The sequence below is a fragment of the Malurus melanocephalus genome, unplaced genomic scaffold (assembly GCF_030028575.1).
Source record: "Malurus melanocephalus ecotype Western Australia unplaced genomic scaffold, MMel_1.1 scaffold_571, whole genome shotgun sequence".
Lineage (NCBI taxonomy): Eukaryota > Metazoa > Chordata > Aves > Passeriformes > Maluridae > Malurus > Malurus melanocephalus.
Window position 1 is genome coordinate 321,250 of NW_026623803.1, and position 6,065 is coordinate 327,314.

The following is a 6,065-nucleotide window of genomic DNA, read 5'->3' on the forward strand; positions in this document are numbered from 1 at the left end:
CCAAGGGTTTAAGAGAGTTTCAAACTGGAGCTGGATCTTGTAAAATGAGAGTAGGATGGATGCAGCAGCATTCATAGAAACATCCCAGGAAGAACAGGAAAAATGACCCAGCAGCTCACAATGCAGGCAGTCAGAGGTGATGCGATCCAGGTGGAGGGACTGGGGTGCAGAGATGTGGACCTCAATGAAAGTAAGTAATAGGAGAGGTGGAAGGTTGTCCTGTGACTACAGAACCACTCAGGTTATTCTTTCCTCCTGATGCCGTAGTTGCTTGCGCAATCAAGATGAGGGATTTAGGAGAGGGAGCAGGCCTGTCCAGGGGATTATATCCCACATGAAGAAAAGTGGTCAGATTTCGTGGTGGCGCAGGGAGGCTGCAGATGGGAGCTGTGAATGGCCCTGGAGAGGGGTCTGTCCTGGCACTGGCAATGGGTGCTTGCTTGGCTCCAGAAATGGGGTGCCTACAGGACCCGCCTAGGGGGGCAGTTGGGTTTTCTCTGCTGACCTAGAGCTCGCAGATATGATAAACAATGTACGATGAGATCCCTTCCAGCCTTCTCCTCACTCTCCTACCTGTGTCCTCAGCTGCTCAGAGGGTTCCAGGGGACTGCTGAGAGAAAAGAATCTGTTTTCTCTTAGGCAGTGGCAAGCTGTGTGGGCTGAGATCACATTTACTCTTAGCCTAAGCCTGCAAGTGTTCTGTGCATAGCCCCCCTTAATGAAAAGCCCCAACCTCTGCCAGCAGGTTAAGAGTTAGGGCCAGCAAACCCTGGCATGTCCATAAATCTTCATCCCCAGCTCATGAAACCCACAGCCTGCTCACTCAAGAGGGATTCACAAGATGTAATAGAAGACTGACCTTTGTTCTGCCTTAAATGTAGGTGTATGTGAACCAGCTCAATCAGCAGGCTSTTTCCTTGGCTCCCTTCGCTCGGAGTAGTTTGTCTTACCCTGAGGTTGTGGGATCAGTGCAGCATCCTATTGGCACTGTGCAAGGGGTTTGGCTTTCCCTGTCCCCTCTTTTGTCAGCTCCCTCGGGTGGCTTTTCCTAGGCCTCCGCATTGTTGACCCTTGGGGACTGTTTTTCGCTCTACTCAATACTTCTTATCTTCCAAAATACTTCGTAATTTTGACAATGTTGATTTTTACTGCAGTAAGGGGAAAATGTGGCTTTTTTTGATAGCCAGATTGCGTGTTTGTTCTTTTATTTTTGGCTTCTTAGGAGCTTTTTGCCACTTTTCACTAATTGTCTCTTTTTCTAATCCAGGCACTTATGCTCAAAGCCAACTTTTCTTATGGCAGCTTTTTATCACCTGCTGGCTAGAACAGAATAGGAAAAAAAAAAACAGGTTCTGCCTGAAGGACCTACAAAGCTAGGAAAATGTAAAGGCTTATTTTAAGGATTTCTTCTGTGATAGAATAGAAAAAACCCAAATGTTTAGAGGTGAAAGACCTGGCTGCATAGAGAGCTCCAGCTTAAGCTTTATAACAGAGTATCTCTGTAACTTGAGAGGAGGAAAATGGGATCCCAGTTTATGTTGCAGGGGAAAAGAACTGCCAAAAAGGAATTGCTTGTGCACCCAGACAGTTTGCAGCTCAGGATAATGCACTGGGGACTGGCAGGAGACAGGAGGTAATGAGCAGGTCTTACGTGCCAGAGAAGTCAAACAGAGGTGGTGGTGGACACGAGATCCTGGCGAAAGAGGTTGTGCTTGCTGAAGTGGGAGGCTGCAGTGCAAGACTGACAAAGAAAAAGGAGCAGCAGTCCTCAGTCTCTTGGGAAAAAGGCATCTGTGTGTCTTGAAAAATACTGTCATGTCTGGAGATGGTTGATTTTTTTCAGGACCCTGTAAGGTGACAGTATTTTGCTGAGAATGTGTTCATGGAGTCATGGGTTTGTTGTTGTTTTTAACAATGTAAGTTAGGCAATAGACTGAAAAAAAACCCAAGTGTTGGAAGCATTGGTATGTGTCCCCTCCTCCTGAGGTTTGCCTGGCCTCCTGGTGTCCGGGATCTGCAGGGTGCTGAGTGCCACCTCTGGGGACGTACAGGAGCCCTGCTTCCAGGGCAGGAGCAAGCTGCAGAGTGACCTGGGAATGGGCTTCATCGCTCCCATGATTTCAGTCTCTGTGGACACTGATTGAATGCAAGAGACGATGATGACAACAGGAAATGGTAAAATGTTTGTTGTGAATGATGAGGCTTAAACAGCAACATTTGGGAATACTCCAGCACGGCATGATCCCAGGCAGAGATGCCAAACTCGGTGCAGATGAGAGGAGCACCCAGAGCAGCACTGTCAGAGGTGGTTAATGGAATTGGGTGTCGATTGCTGTTTACCTGCTGGTGCTGGCTCTGGAAGGAAGGCTTCTGCCTTGCCTGGTGGGCTCTGATCTAGTGATGCATAGAAGCTCCATGTGAGCCCTGTGCTCTGCCCCAACACCTCGGTGCTGGTGCTGCCAGCCCTTCTGGGAACCAGCCCCCAGCCACAGCCCATCCCCTTCATCCGCAGCCACTGGCTGAGTCCCAGTTCCCCAGGACCGATCCCAGCGCCGGTCAGAGCGTGGTGCTGCCATTCACCTTGACCCACATGTCTGAAATGCTCTGGTTCCATCTCAGCTATTGTTTCCAAGGGCCTGTTCACAGCAGCTTTGTCCCCTGCTTGCTTTGCAGGAGCCTGTGAGCGAGCGGGACCAACCCACCCATGTTCCCCGGAGGTTATTCCTGGCTGAACAGGCTTTGCTCCACTCAACTGATCTGCTGAAGTGCACTTCCCTTCCTTGCTCTCAGGCTGTGGAGATAACGTCTGTCTTTGCTCTGATGTGAGACCCTCGTGCAGGTACACAATCCCCCCTGTAKCGTATCCTTTAAAATAGATAAAGTCCCTTTTCTGAATTGCAACTTAGATTGATTTTTTTGAGAGAGAGGATGACGGAATCATATACAGAAGAAAAAAATCTTTTAAAATGAGATCGGAAGCAAATATAGTTTAGTAGTATATTCTTTACAGAATGAACAGCATATTGTATGTGCTGTGTTAGAGGTATGTTATGAATAACAAAAGCACTGGAGCATTTACATATTTGTTTTCAGAAATCCTGGCAGTTGGATTTCACCATTCTGCGCCTCTTTGCCAGAATCACTAAACAGTGGTACATATGGCTTCTGAAGTACCATATGCCATGGAAAACGTTAGCTGATGCCTATACTGATGCGACACGCTATAGTCTTTATTTAGATTTTTTTGCAGTTTTGAACAAAGAATATTAGATCATGCAAAACATTGTACAAGCAGTATGGAGTAGTACATACAGGAAAACATAATGCATTGTGCCCAGAGAAAAGCCAGCTAAGAAAAGGGGAAGAAAGGGTGGAATTAGAATGTGCACGTGCCAAGAAACGCATCAAAGGGTGGGACAGGGCTTTGTGTGGCCAAGGCAGGAGGTTTTCCCATGCTTGAAGCAGAGTCAAGAGCCAGAGCTCCGTGGATGTGTGGGTTTTGAATCAAGTCCTGCTTCTAAGAGATGATCCCTGTTACAAGAAGTTGTACTTAGGCTTAAATYTAAGTACTTTCTTGAGATCCTCAGAGAGCAAAGGAAACCATGTGCATGAGTGCTTTCCTACAGAGCCCTCCTTGCAAGAGCAGGGCTCTCTCTCCCATATCATTGTGAGAAGCATCTTGAAAACAAAATGAAATACAGTTTCCAACACAGCGACCACAAAGCCGAACCTGGCATTAAAAAATGAATCCAGGATTTTGTTTTGACAGGTTTTTAAAGCAGTCTTTTTTTTTTTTTTTCCCTCATCTCACCACACCATTACGGTTCTCACATCACTGATGTCAGTGGCAGCACGGAACATTGAGGGGAGCCTGGTTCTGGGGCTGTCGGGGGTGGAGAGAGGAGAGGGGGCCCTGAGGGAAAGGAGAGCAGRGAGGTGTTTCTTGCTGCCACGGGTCCCTGCCGGAGCAGTGCCCTGCTCTCCGCTTTCCCTTTTCTTCTGACTTCTCTGTTCCGTAAACACTTAATAGGCTTAGCTTTAAGCACCAGAGTAGATCCAATGGGATTACTTACGTATTTAAGTGAAGGTATAATGTTTGGAGAGGCGGGAGAAGGGTCTCTTGATTTGGCTCCTGCACCTAAAGCCATCCAGTTCTGGTGTCTGAGGGTGGRAGTTTATGGGATTCACACAGCCTCTGCCAGAGGCGTGTTGGTGTGTGTGGTACAGCAAGTGTTAAACCACAAAAAGCAGGAAATTGGGGAAATATCCTATAATGTGCAGACAATCGTTGGCTGAGGCTGACCAACAAACCAGAACATAGACAAACCCAGCACAGAAACAGAAGGTGGATGAGGCTCAGTCCAGAATGCAGCCGGAGCAGAACGACTTCCTGGGGAGGTGGGAGCAGAAGGAGAGGGCTCACAGCTGAGCTGTGCCGCAGATGGCCAGGCAGGGGACGTCGGGGAAGCCACTGCCTGTGGGAAGAGCACGTGTGGTGTCGGAGATGGACTCCACCGTGGAACAGTTGTGCCAGCCTGGGAGGGCTCTGGATGTACGTGGGGATTTAATAGCACAGGTAATCGCAGAGAGGCCAGTGCTGGGGGAGGAGCCTGTCATTTCCAGGAGGAAAGGCACTGCAAGCTGACAGTGGTTTTTCACAGTGCAAGCAAAACTAGTGGAACATTTAAGAAACGGAGGCTGTCACAGGAATGATCTGTGAGGCAGATCTGCATGTGTGTGTAGGTAGCTTCTCACGTTTTATGAACCACTACTTGAATGGATGTAAACAGAAGTCAGAAGGGAAGCTAGGTTAAGGCAGGGCTGAGAGGAGYTTTGACCAAGCACCTATTTGAGGTAGCTTCCCAGGTATTTCAGAAAGCACATAGTGGCTCAAATTCAAGCCTCATTATGTGGTTGTAAATTTATTAAAGTAATAAGAGGGGAAGATTAACCTCCTTTTATCTATTGCCTCTCGAAGTGTTTTAATTCCTTTGTAGGAGCAAGTGCCTTTGCAGACCTTCTGAGCAGAGGRAAACGGAGCATCTCCTGAGAGAATGATGTTTGTAGAAGTTCCAAGCAGGTGCCTCTGCCTTCCACCTCTGGTCTGCACATCTCTCGTAGGGGAGGGCGGTGAGTGCCCAGCCTGCCCTGGGTGTGCAGCTGCCCCTTTGGGCTGTGAACCAAGCAGTCAGGATCAGCACTGAGCCCACTATGCCACGAGCAGGGCGGCTGGCCAGGCTGCAGCAGGTAGACCCCCAGAGGGAACAGACACCTGACCAGGCAGGCCTGCCCACTGAGCAGGTCAGCACAGCTCCCTCCCCGGCCTGGGTGCTTTTCCCGGCTGTCCTGGCACGGATCTCCCTACGCTGCTCTGTGTGTCCTCCATGAGCACAAGCAGGCCATTTGCTGCATTAGCCTCATTATGTTTCCTTTCCAAAAAGCAGCCACCTCTGCCTGCCCTGTGGTCTGGAATGGGGTTAGTGCTTTCCCCTCCCAAACCTCAGCTCACCAGCACATCTCCCGAGTGCTGCAATTATTAAATGACACTTCACAACTTCATCTCCTCTCCTGCTGCATCTGCTAGCTGCTCCCATGTGCAACCCTGCTCACATCCCAAACATCTAAATGCATTGTTTCCTCTCTTTCTCCTGCCAGCATGGAAAGGAGCCATCCCTGAAGCAGGATTGCCTTTGAGCTGGCAGCAGACGAGAGATTGGCACTGGGCAGTGCTGCTGAGACTCTGGCAGGCCGTTTAGCATAGAACCTTGGCTAATGAATGTCATCCACACCTAGCAGATGTGCCACTGCCTGCCATGCCAGATTTTTGACATAATACAGGGCTKCTGGACACGGCAGTGCTCAGGAAAGGCCAGGGAGCGACTTGTGCCTTCAACGTGGCTTGTGCTCTACGAGGGAAACGAAACCTGCAAGAGGGAGAGAAGTACATCCACGTCTCCCGGTGCTCGACCCTGGTTTTATCGGTGCGTAAATCATATTTGTGTTGCTTTCACTCATGTGCCAAAGGATTTTAAATGAAAACCCTCCTCCCTTTTTTTTTTTTTTTT